This window comes from Pteropus alecto, unplaced genomic scaffold, assembly GCF_000325575.1.
Source record: "Pteropus alecto unplaced genomic scaffold, ASM32557v1 scaffold3, whole genome shotgun sequence".
Classification (NCBI taxonomy): Eukaryota; Metazoa; Chordata; class Mammalia; order Chiroptera; family Pteropodidae; genus Pteropus; species Pteropus alecto.
The window spans coordinates 3,562,959-3,576,362 of NW_006442484.1; the positions used below are offsets into that span (position 1 = coordinate 3,562,959).

General features: G+C 31.5%; 1 pseudogene; it reads right to left on the minus strand.

Annotated features, from left to right (window-relative positions):
• Positions 1–1,365: 1,365 nt before the first annotated feature.
• Positions 1,366–3,799, minus strand: LOC107196341 (annotated as a pseudogene).
• Between the last annotated feature and the right edge of the window lie 9,605 nt (positions 3,800–13,404).

Genomic DNA, 13,404 nt, shown 5'->3' on the forward strand with positions numbered 1-13,404 from the left:
AAAAAATAGGTAGACAATAGACAGGTAGAGAGAGAGAGGAGAGATGACAGATGATAGATGATAGATAGATAATAGATAAACAAGTTTTTCTCATAATAATGTCACTCTTAGGAATGTATATTTGGATATGGTTTCTTTGAAGAAGAATTATAGTTCATTAAGAGATGTAGTATATAAACCTGAATGTGCCCATTGAAGAGAATCTCACTTTTGTTCATTACTTCTTGTGTGTTATAGAAGAAAAAAAGACAACCAAGACTCTGATTTATAGCAACATCCCAAACAGCATTTATACTGAAGGCATGAAAAATGCATTTTCTTTAGTATATAAAGATTTCCCACCATAGTTACGAAGAGTATTACATAGGGATATTCTCCATAGGAAAAAATCCCATAGCTCATGGTCTTATCTTGCTTCTTAAGAACAGAATCATTCACTTATGACTATTTTTAGGTCCCTGAAGGCTATTCTCCTTTCATACTTTTCTGTAGTAACATAATATTCTTAAGTACCTACACATGTGTGTGTTCACACACACACACACACGCGCGCACACACACACACACACGCGCCACTCTTTTAAATAGAAACTTAAATGTAAGTCCCTAAAATTATAAAGACATCCTTACTATTTTACCATACATTTCAGGCCATGGTTTCACAAATTGTGTACCAATAATGTGTGAGTTCTTTAGTAATCTAGTGATTCAATGACCATATTAAAACTTTAAGTGAATGACTAAATGTACAACATATTGTGTACTATGTGCCTCAACTGCTATCAGATATGGTTGATGATAGATCATAAAAAATATTTCCCATTTTAAAATCTAATAGAGTTTACTCGGGAAGAGTAGACATACAATCACACAAAAAGTCATCCTTTTCCCCTCCCCAAATGCCACTGCTTATGTGCTGATGTCATGGACCTGACTCAGTCTCAGTCTATCTCAGTTCAGCCTGAATTTCAAAACTTCTTAAATACAAATTTGGTCAATCTTCTGCTCAAAACCCTTAAATCAACCAGGTTTCTTAATTACATGAACCTGGCTAGCTTAAATAACAAATAATTGAATATAAGTGTTAGAGACATTACAAAATAAACTACTCAGCAGCAAAAGAAGCAGGCAATATCATACATACTTTATTTTAAAGTTATAGAAATAAATATGCATGCTATTGATACATATTTTACCCCGTTACCTGCTACAAATGGAGTAGAACAAGGAGTGAGAACTGTATCACTGAAATCTGGCCTTCTGAGCTACAGCCCAGTTCAAAGGGTTCAGGTTTTCTGACTGGTCTCTTGATGGCAGAGTAACTCTCCTTTCCCAGCCTTCAAAGATTGGGAGAATGATCTATAGCTAAGTAGAGACACCAATCTTTTCTGGGTTGCCTGAAGTATTTTAGGCAGAGATACTTATGTTAGAAGCACTGAGATACAATAATTATAGGATGATGTCCCAAAAGTAGTAAATCAGATGCCTGTTGATAAAGAGTTGCTGTTGTGACTCTGAGGCTACACTTCAGCTCAGTTGGCATTTTGCTCACCCCAAGAATTTCCACTACGATATCTGTCAGGCCTCCTATCAGTCTCTGCAAAACCTATTTCTCAGCAGCCACCTTCTGTCCTTGGGTCTTATCAGGACATGGATACCTAGGCAAAACTTCATCAGGCCAGATAGACTCCTGAAGAAGCCAGGGGTACTGTACCCAGCACTGTGGATATATTAGATTAGCTACTTGCACCTCTAGATACCTCTGAATTAAGGTACCAAGAGATAAGATGAAGAACTTTTGACATGTTTTCACATGTAGCCATCTCCACCATTAAATTAGCAGCAAAAGCAGATCCATGGCTTGCCAGCTAACTCTGTCTCTGTTCCTGGATCATTATTGCTGAAGTCTTGGGCAGGTTCAGATGCATCTGACAAGTAACTATCTACACGTCCTTTCGGGATTTGTTCAGAATCTTTTTCTTGGATTTTTGTTGGTTTCATTTCAAGTAGCCAGTATATCAGTATTCTAGCCAGTATGTCATCACTGCTATTTTCCTACCTAGTTGCAACCTATATTAGTGACATAGTGGCTGTATATCCAAAATACCCCAATATCTTTATGACTTTATATTGACAGTCAAAGCCCCAGTCTGGTGAATCTGCTTTGTCAAGCCAAGGATAATCACACAGTAGGATTACATTTTTAAAATTAAATTTATTAGGGTAACATTGGTTAATAAAATTACTTAGGTTCCAAGTATATAATTCAATAATACATCATATATATATTGCATTGTGTGTTCACTACCCAAAGTCAAATCTCCTTTTGTCACCATATATTTGATCCCATTTACCCTTATCTTCCACCCCACTACCCACTTTCCGCCTGTTATCTGTGTCTATGAGTTTTTGTTTATTTGTCTTGTTCATTTATTGTTTTCAGTTTTGTATCCCACTATAAGTGAAATTATATGGTTCTCAACTTTTCACTTAGGATGATTATCCCAAGATCTATCCATGTTGTCCCAAATGTCAGTGTTTCATCTTTTCTTGTGGCTAAGTAATATTCCATTGCATGTGTTAACCACATCTTGTTGTGGGCAGTGGTTTCCACCAATACTATTCATAATAGGGAATGAGTGCTCAATTAGGAGGAGCAGCTAAATGATAGAAACCTGAACGAATAAAATGCATTCATTCATTCATTTATTCATTTACTATACAGTGTTGACATACAAATGACTATGTCTCGCCTGTGCTTAATAAGATTCATAATAAAGTTAAACTCTGCTGCTTGGCTTTTAATACTCTTCTTGCTATATTCACTGCTTATCTCTCCATTCTATGTTTCCCCACATACCTTCAAATTCCATATTCGAGAACAAATTCTAATTTTAGGATTTAATTCTCGTAGGTAGTCTTTCTTCTAAGCTTTGTAGGGACACATTTCACTTCTGTTCCCATGCACCGATTTAAAGACAGATGTCTGGGAACCTCTGTCCTATAGTTATGTTAATTTATTTATCAAGATGAATATTTCTCAAAACACTCTCTCTAGGTCATGTAACCAAAAGAAACAAATTTTGTTTTCAAATAATTTTAAACTTCTAACTACAGTTTAAACTTCATTTCACATTGAAAATGTTTTTAAGTTCATTAGACTATGAAATTGATTATTTTATAATGATATATAAAGAAAATTATTGGACAGCAATATATTTTTCAGCTTTAGGTCATATCTTTAATATTTTATTATTCATATTACTTAACTTTCCTTTTAAGAATATAAGTTAAATCTTTATTTGTGAAAAATTGTATATACTAATAAACATGAACTCAAAAATTAATGGAGATTCTTTCAAAAAAAAAATTGGTACCGGCAAATTAATATTTCTTACTTGGCAGAAAATCAAGAGAGGCTTGAACATGATGAGGTGAAAGTGAAAGTGAACACTTCATTAATTTAGAAAAAAGATCTGAAGGCCAAAGCAGACATGTTAGAGAGCATAAGGACTAACATCCAATTCTCAATTGACTCTCAGTAAGATTAATTCAAAGATGTTTACTAGATAGAATAAGCCATGACTGTATAGAATGCTATTTTTAGTTCCAAGGAAGAATTCAAAGTTTGGAGCTGAATGAGCAAAGATATTCAGGATAAGAATCAATTTCCTAATTCTTATTACCTTGATTTATTCTGAGCTATTTTATTTCCAACCTCAAGTAAGGGACTTTTGAAAGTTCTAGCGTTTGCAACCTGGACTTTCCTAGATTCACTAATTGCACATTCTTCTTTCATCTTATAAAACTCTGTCTACCTGTATTATTTCACTTTTTTTTCAGCTTTGTAACATAGATGTTAACATTCTGTCCCAACCATATATTTTAGTAATTTTTTCTCTACATGTAGATAGCAATACTGACTTAATAGAGTTTTGGCGAAATCAATTTTGATGCTCTATGTAAAGAACTCAGCACGCTGTCTTGCACAATTAGAAGCTCATGATTCTACCTCTATCAATTTACCTCCTATTTTATTCTTTTATGAAGGTAACGCCTCAGTTGAAGACACAAAGTCATATGAAGTCCTTTATTCATTGAGGGAATATAAACAATGTTTTGCTGATTGAAGGAATTTTAATACGTACCAATGTCCAGATTTTATAAATAAAGAATTTGAGGCCCAAATTCATAAACTGACAAGTCTAAAATGACTCAACAAGCCAATGGCAGAACCAAGCCCATGATGTCTTTTTTTGACATATAAGTAAATATTTTAATTAATAAATTAATTTATCAAAAATATTAATGAATGCAATGAGTATTTTTTTCTTGTAGTCTCAGTAATATTTTTGTAAACATAGAGGTATTCTAGTTTCCTATTAAGAACTAAAAGTTATCTTAGTAATATGCATAGGTCCTAGCAAGTGATGAAGCCCTGTATTCTGCCCTTCATTGCTTTACTAGTTTGGATTGTTATTTTTACCATTCATACCTAGGTCGCCATAATATTATCAGAAATTAAAGAGTCATTGTTGGTATTTAGTAGAGGTGTAAAAAATTACCTTGTACTGACAATGTTGTGAAATTAAATATCAATGTTTCTCTTGATACTTTTCAACTAATAACCAAGGCCATTTTCATATTACTTTTACCTTGAACAAGATTATTTAAACATCTTGAAGTTTCTATGTCTTCATCTACACCTGCAAAATAGACTTATCATAATTGCATCAGAAGGTTGTGAAGAAAATTTTTAAATAATGTATTTTATTTTTTAATGTTTTTTCTTTTTTATTATTAAATATTATTGGGATGACATTAATCAACAAAATCCAATAAGTTTCAAGTTTCAAGTGTACAATTCAACTACATGTCATATATATATATATAGTATTATGTGTACAATTCAACTATATGTCATATATATATGTGTGTCATATATATGTGTATATATATGTGTGTGTGTATATATATATATACACACAACATATAGTTGAATTGTACACATAATACTATATGTGTGTGTGTGTGTGTGTGTGTGTGTGTGTGTGTGTGTGTGTGTTCACTGCTGTGGGTCTCAGTTCTGGCTGTGATCTAGGCTTGCGGTTAGGGGTAGAACTCTGGATTTAAAATGTTGCATTAATATAGTAAGGTGCCTGCACCTAACTTTTACAAGTATGACTCAGCTTATTGTTTATTATACATGTGTGGCAGAATGTCATTATTGTTCTCCAATGTATATAAAGCCCATGAGGTCCAGAAGCATGTACTCCCACAATAAAGTTGGCGCCTGCCATTTCATTCTCATGTCGGCTCCTCGTGCATTCTTTCAACTGGGCATCTCACAAACCAAGCCTTCTCTTATTGATCATCTCAGCGCTGACAACTGGCCATAGTTAGATTTCTTTTCCTTACTACATTTTTGACTCCTGCCCATATCTGCTTTCCTCCTCCTCCCCTTCCCTCTGGTAACCACGAGTCCACTGTTCATGTCCATGAGTCACTGTTTGTTTGTGCTGTTTTTTGCCTTCAATTTGATATCCCATATATGTGTGATATCATGTGGTTTTCAACTTTTTCTGTCAGACTTATAAGCATGATTATACCAAGATCAATCCATTTTGTTGCAAAGGGCAGTATTTCATCAATTCGTATAACTGAGTGATGTTCCTTTGTATATATGTACCACAGCTTCTTTATCCAATCATCTATTGTAGGACACTTTGGTTGTTTCCATATCCTGGTGACCATGAATAATGCTGCTATGAACATCAGTGTGCATATATCTTATTGGATAAATGTTTTCGAGTTTTTTAGGTAAACACACAGTAGAAGAATTTCTGGATCATATGACAATTCAATTCTTAGTATTTTGGGATATTCCATACTGTTTTCCATAGTGACTGTATCAATTTGCATTCTCACAGCAGAATATGAGTATTTCTTTTTGTCCACAACCTCTCCAACATTTGTTATTACTTGTCCTGTTGATGACAGCCATTCTAATAGGTGTGGTGTGATATCTCATTGTGGTTTTTATTTGCATTTCCCTGATAGCTAGTGAAGTTGAGCATCTTTTCATATGTCTGTTGGCCACTTGTATGTCTTCTTGAGAGAAGTGTCTGCTCAGGTCCTCTACCATTTTTTAATTGGCCTTAAAGACTCCATTAAAACACTACTAGAAATAATAAACAAATACAGTAAAGTTTTAGGATACAAAATCAATGTTCATAAATCTGTAGCACTCTATACTCTAAGAATGAATTGTCAGGAAAGAAATGAAAAAAAAAATTTCCTTGCAAACACAACAAAAATATTAAAATACCTAGGAATAAACCTAACAAAATGTGTGAAGATGTATACAATGAAGACTATAAATATAGTCTGTGTTTTTGGACTAGAAGAATCAACATAGTTAAAATGACCTTATTATTAAAACATTATACAGATTTAATGCAATCCCCACCAAAATCCCATTGGCCTTTTTTAAAGAAATAGAACAACAACAAAAAATAATCATCAGATTTGTATGGAAGCACAAAAGAAACCAAATAGCCAAAGCAATCCTGAGAAAAAATAATGAAGATGTAGGTATCACTCCACCCAACTTCAAAGTATATTACAAAGGGACAATATCAAAACGGTATGGTATTGACACGAATACAGACACACAGACCAGCAGAACAGAATCGAGAGTCCAGAAGTAAACACTTGAATTGGTAATAGCAATGGAAAGACTTTAAATATGTATTTCTTTTCTCATAGTTTTTATTAGTATTTTATAAATATGTTTATAAGTTTTGTTAAATTAAAACTGAGAACTGATAGCTTTTATCCAAAAGATAGAAAACACACTTCTAAATTTGTAAGGAAAATCTATAATTTATTTTTCTTATAACATACTTCACTCTATTCTTGAGTTCAAATTTCCTTTATTTTTGAACAATGTTTTTGTGTTTGTCATATTTGTTTTTTGTTTAGTTTGTTTTTTGTTCCTTTTTTTCATCCAATAATTTTTTGTTTTGTTTTGTTTTTTGAGATAGGTGTATGTAATTAATAATCACTGACTTTTCTTCTAAGCAAGTGTTTTAAGTTGCTTTTAGACATATTTAGATGTAAAACAAAACTTTACTTTTGAGCTCAATATTAAAATTTCAGTTCTTCTATGACAAACAACTATTTGTTCTACTAAATTCCCTCACAAAGACCAATAGTATCAGAATTAAAAACCTGACATATTGCTCAACTCTGTTTTTTCTCTCTCATTTTTTGTTTCATCCAGGTTTCATTTATCATTAAGATTTGACAATACAGAGATGAAGAAAAAATAATAACGTTAATAATACAACAGCTAACATTTTTTGATCAATCTCTCTGTCCAGGCATCATTTCAAGATCCTTGTGTGTATTATCTAATTTATTTTATGTTATTCTGTTTATTTTAAGGGAGCAAAACTGAGATTCAGGAGTGTAATTTTGACTCAAGGATTCATACCTTCAGCCTCTATACAAATTGAGTTGGATTTTAGTTTTGTTTTTTGAAATTATAAAATATAAATTCACTTTCACATTACCTCACAAGTAGGTACGCTCAAGATCTTGAGTTGGCTATCTATCTCAAATCCTTATAAAGAGCAAAATCAGTTCGCTTTGATACTGCTCATAATTGGAATTTATGTGCAAAAGAATAAATAAATTAAATAAATAAATAAAACAAAGCAAAGCCACTTCAATGGGCCTGATGAAAAGAAAATTGTTTGCTTTCAGCCTATCAAATGGCCTTCAAAGGAGCTCAATTCCACCTTGTAAGCAGGAAATCAAGACATTTACTTCTGTTACAGCACATAGCACCAGTCTGTTTGCTTCTCAGTATTGTTTTTGAAAGCAAAGAATTTTGCACTAAAATCATCTCTAGTATAACCATGACTTGACAAAGCAATGGCACAGAGTGTGTGAAAACTATGAGTCCAGAAAGCAATGGTATACGATATGTGGAGTGTTTTTGAAATGTACTGAAGTACACAAAGGTCTCTTTTTTAGATTCTGATGAGTGGGGCATTCCCTGTAAAGTGATGAATAAAGAATCACTGAGAGCTCCTTATTTAATAAGGTGCCCCATACTATTTTAAGTGGTGTTTGCTTTCAGGTCTAGCCAAAGTGGTAGCAGAGTCCTTGCACTTAGCAGGACTGTAGTATAAAGGTAGACAACTCTGTGGGTAGAGGCTTATTTCTCAATTTAATGATTATGTATGAGGGAAAATGGGTGCCTTCTTTCTCAAGCTGAGAAGTTATTCAAAATGTTATTATCATAATATATGTGAAAAGTAAAATAAATATTTTTTATGGTGAAAGTGATTAAATGACCTTACCACCAAATTTCCATTGTGGATGCAATGCATATACAACTACAAAGTGCAAAATGAGCTTCTGATAGCAGTAGTGATTGCCCAAAGACTGTCCTGTAAAATATCTTTCCTAGGTCCTGAGAATCTGTGCCTTGAGTGGGACTTTAATTCACAGCACAGAGACCACATACTGAATTAGGCCCCCAGGGTGTGCATATCACTAAAATGATTCTGTTTTCAGTAATGCCACCTCCATCTCATCACTCTTTTTCTTCTGATATCTCATAACAAGGCGTCTCATTTTTGTTTTTTTTAATTTCCAGAAAGTGACCCACCATCTAACATACTAAAGTGAGGGCTCCTTTAAGATAAGAAAAAAAAAATTGTTTTTAATCTCTGTAATTCCAAATTAAGGACATAGCTGGGGCTTGTTATCTGCCCATGTAATGATGAAATGAAGTGATTCCTTTTTTTTCTCAATATTTATTGCTTCATCAATTTGTACAAAAGCAGCTGGGAAGAACATTTCATAGTAAGCAAAGTTTAGGATTACAGTACCTACCACAGCTTCATCTCCATTTTTCTTACTTTGAACAAGTTACGTAAGTTATCGAAGTTTCAGGTTAATAACCTATATAAATAAAATAATAATTCTACTTTATAGTTTTAATTTGAGAACTCAAGAATGTAAAAAAAAACCTAAAAAATATTATTTAATGTTCATTATTTTATTTTTCTGTTTTTAATAATAACCCTCTGTATTGATTATAATTACCCCTTTTTAAATACAAAGGGGATGAGGTCCTTAGAATTAAGTAATTTTTTTCAGAGTCATCACCATAAAGGACAAAATTGAGCTTTGACTCCAAATTCTTTTGTCTTTGCCTCTGGAAGTATGCCTTATTTTCTGAGTTTTTTGGGGTGACTACTCAAGAAATGTTATTTGATTAAGGACAATAAGGAATACAGATGAGATATATTTATCTAAAGTTTGACCTGTGGCATCCTCTGGGTTTTCTTCTTTTGATCTTTAGCTGCCTTCAACTTTTCTCATTGGACAATTAAGAATTCAGGATGGTTGATTCAAGACGGTTCACTTCCAGAGGTATTACAGATTACTAGAGTACTAAACATACTTGGAATGCTTATAGCAAGTGTTTGATTAAAGTTTTAATGAACCTTGAAGAACTTACCATCTGGTTAGTGGAGGTAAATAATCAGGCATTCAATAATTCAATTCAATTACATTTAATAAAAATTTAGTCAGATTTATTTGTGCAAGGAACTATGCTAGGGAGTAAAGATACAAAATTAATGAGAAACTACATATCCTGCCCTTGAGAAGCTCAATATTATAGGAGAAAGTTTAAAAAAAGAGATATCTAGTGGTTCCTAAAGCAGTCTTCTTAAATACACATGACTTCTAAGGCTAATATTAGTTGCCACTGGAAGCAGAGGAAGTCCAGAAAAAATCTTATTTAATCACGGAACTTATGAATAGAATTAAGAAGGTTCTGCTTAGATACTTTTAACCTATCTTCTCCCTCTTACTTCATCTTAGAAAGTAATGTCACCTTCGCTTTTGCACCCAACCACTTAATAAGAATAGTAAAGAGATGTTAACAATTTGTCAAAAGTTCTCTCAAAGAAGACAGTGAAAACAAGGATCCAAGAAAATACCTATGGAAATCCCAAAATTACAATCAAGTATACATGTATTGATGTTACCTAAACCTCTTCTGACTATGATTGTGAAATGTGTTTGATGGAGGCCATTTCCAAATTGTAACTCTTCATTAGAAAAAAAATAAAGGACCAATTAGATTATTTCTGTAAAAGTGCTCTTAGAGAAATATGAATATAAATGATATATATGTATTATATATATTTAGAGTTTATTATTTGAATTAATAAAAATTAATATTAAAAAGAGATAAATATTATAAAATGAATGAGTTAATAAACATTTTTAATTTAAAGACCTTTGAAGGTGAGTTATATATTTTGATCTAAAAAAATACTTTCAAATGTGATATATTTTTATAAACATGCCCCTAATAAGGTACAAAATGTTAAATTAATACTATTTATCATCATTACATTGAGATGCTACTATTAATTAGAAAATGTGTTTGATCACAAAAATAAGAACCTGACAAATTTCTCCCTGTTTTCTTTAATGAAGTTAAATATGAATTTAATAGGGTACAGCAAAACCAAAGGAAAAATTATGCATGCTATTTTTTGAAATTATTCTAAAGATAAGTATAATAAACTGCATATTTATCAAGAAATTCTTTATATTTTCTTATTTCTTCTATAATATCAATATTGCTTTGTGTTTATAAAATAAAATTCTTGTTAATATTACATAATTAAAATAGAATATGTAGTTCTATTTATTAAATTAAACAGAAGAGTTTATTTACCTTTTGATATTTACTTGGGTCTGAGTTCCACAAGGTCATTTACTTTGGGCTGGGGAAAAATGAGGTCTGTGAGAAAAGTGGATAAGTATTTATATTCATTATAAAGTTGATCAGACAGCTATCATCGCTGTGGAACTATTTAATCATTACCTCATCTGCTCTGGTAGCTTCTTAGTGTAGAATAAAATCCTAATAGTTCATAATAATGGAGATTGCCATGGCACAGTGACTGCTATTAAGTTTTATTGCTTAAAAATAACATGACTCTTTAAAAACACACTCAATCCTTTATCGATATTTAAGAATCATGAAACAATAGAATGCCAGGAAAGGAGAATGTGTTCTGACATAATAGAGTAGTAGATCTACTTGATTAACTTCTTCAAAGAATTAAGAACTTGCTGTAAAACATGAGATGGTTACTGTCAATGATGTTGATCATGCATTCAAATTTCTTCCTTTTAAATTTGCCTAGAGAGGATGTCTTTTCCTAGCTCATCTTTATGGAAGAGCTCACTGTCTTTTCTATTCAAAACTACACATAAAATTAATCTTTGTGAACAAGTGAAAACTGACAAAAACACAACACCTTTACATTAGCATCCAAAACATATAATGTTTATGTACAAATATAACAAAGTATACACAATATCTGTTGAAGAACCATAAAACTCCAATAAAAATATTAAAGAACTAAGTAAAGCAATTATTTTACATTATTGGATATGAAGATAAAATATTCTCAAGATGTCAGTTTTTCCCAATTTAGTTTATAAATTCTATGCAATCATAATCAAAATCGTGATGAGTTATCTTATGGATATCGATAAACTCGTCCTAAAGATTATACAAAAAGCAAATGCCCAAACTCGCTAACGATATTGAAATAGAAGAACAAAGTTGGAGGACTGACTCTACTCTATTCAAGACTTTCTTTAAAGCCACAGTATCAAGACAGTGTGATATTGAAAAAAAAGACAAATACCTCAATGGCATAGAATAGACAGACCAAAATAGACTAGACACTCAAAATGTAATCAATTAGTTTTGACAAAGAGGCAAAGGCAATACAATAAAGAAAATGTATTTTTTTCAGCAAACGATCTTGAAACAATTAAATATTACATGCAAAAAAAAAAAAAAGAAATCTAGACACAGACCTAACACTGTTCACAAAAATTAACTCAAAATAGAGCACTCAAAATTTTAAATGTAAAATTTGAAACTGTAAAATACCAAGAAAATAACGTAGAAGAAAATCTAGATGTCTTTGGTTTTAGTTATAACTTTCTAAATACAACACCAGTGACACAAAATCCATTTAAAAAATAAAAGATAAGTTGGACTCTATTAAAATTAAAAATTTCTACTTTGCAAAAGGGTTGGTCAAGAAAATAAAAGAATAAGCCACAGACTGGTAAAAAATATTTGCAAAAGACATATGAAATAGAAAGCTTTTTTCAAAATATAAAAAAAAATTATAAATCTCAATATAAGAAAATGAAAAACGTATTAGCAAATGAAATTCAGCAATACTTTAAAGGATCATACACCATGAATAAGTGAAATTTATTCCAGGGATGGTTCAACATCCCCAAATCAATTAATGTGATACGCCAAATTAACAAAATAAAAGATAAAAATCATATGCTCATCTCAACACGTATAAAAAAGCATTAGACAAAATTCAACATTCATTTATGATGTATAAAAAAGCATTTGACAAAATTCAACATTCATTTATGATACCCTCAACAAAATGAGTACAGAAGAAACATACCTCAACCTCTCAACAAAATGAGTACAGAAGAAACATACCTCAACATAATCAAGGCCATCTGTGATAAGCTCACAACTAATATTATACTCAGTGGTGAAAAGTTGAAAGATTTTCCTCTAAGATCAGGGAAAAGACAAGGATTCCCACTTATTCAACATAGTATTGGAGGTCCCAGATAGAGTAATTAGGCAAGAAAAAGAAATAAATGGCATCTAAATTGGAAAGAAAAATGTAGAACTGTCACTATTTGTAGATTATTATATGTAGAAGACATTAAATGCTCCACCAAAAAACTATTAGAACTAAGGAATAAATTCAGTAAAGCTGCAGAACACAAAATCAATATTAAAAATATTTTCATTTCTATACAATAATAAGAAACTATCAGAAATATAAATTAATAAAATAATTTCATATATGATTGTATTAAAAATATTGAAATAGGTAGGAATAAAGTTAACCATGAAGGTGAATGTTTTTTTACACTGAGAACTATAAGACATTGATGAAAGAAACTGATGAAGTCACAGATAAATGGAAAGATATTTCATACTTATGAATAGAGAGCATTAATATTGCCAGAATACCTATACTACCCAAAACAATCTACAGATTTAATATAATTATAGATTTAATGCAATTTCCATTAAAATTTAAATGGCATTTACAAAGAAATAGACCGATTATAAAATTTTTATAAAACCACTAAAGTCATCGAATAGCCAAAGTAGTCTTGATTAAAAAAAAAAAAAAAAAGCTGGAGGCATCACTCTCTTTGATTTTAAACTGTATAACAAAGCTATAGCAAGCAAAACAGTATGGTGTTAGCTTAAAAACAAACTGATAA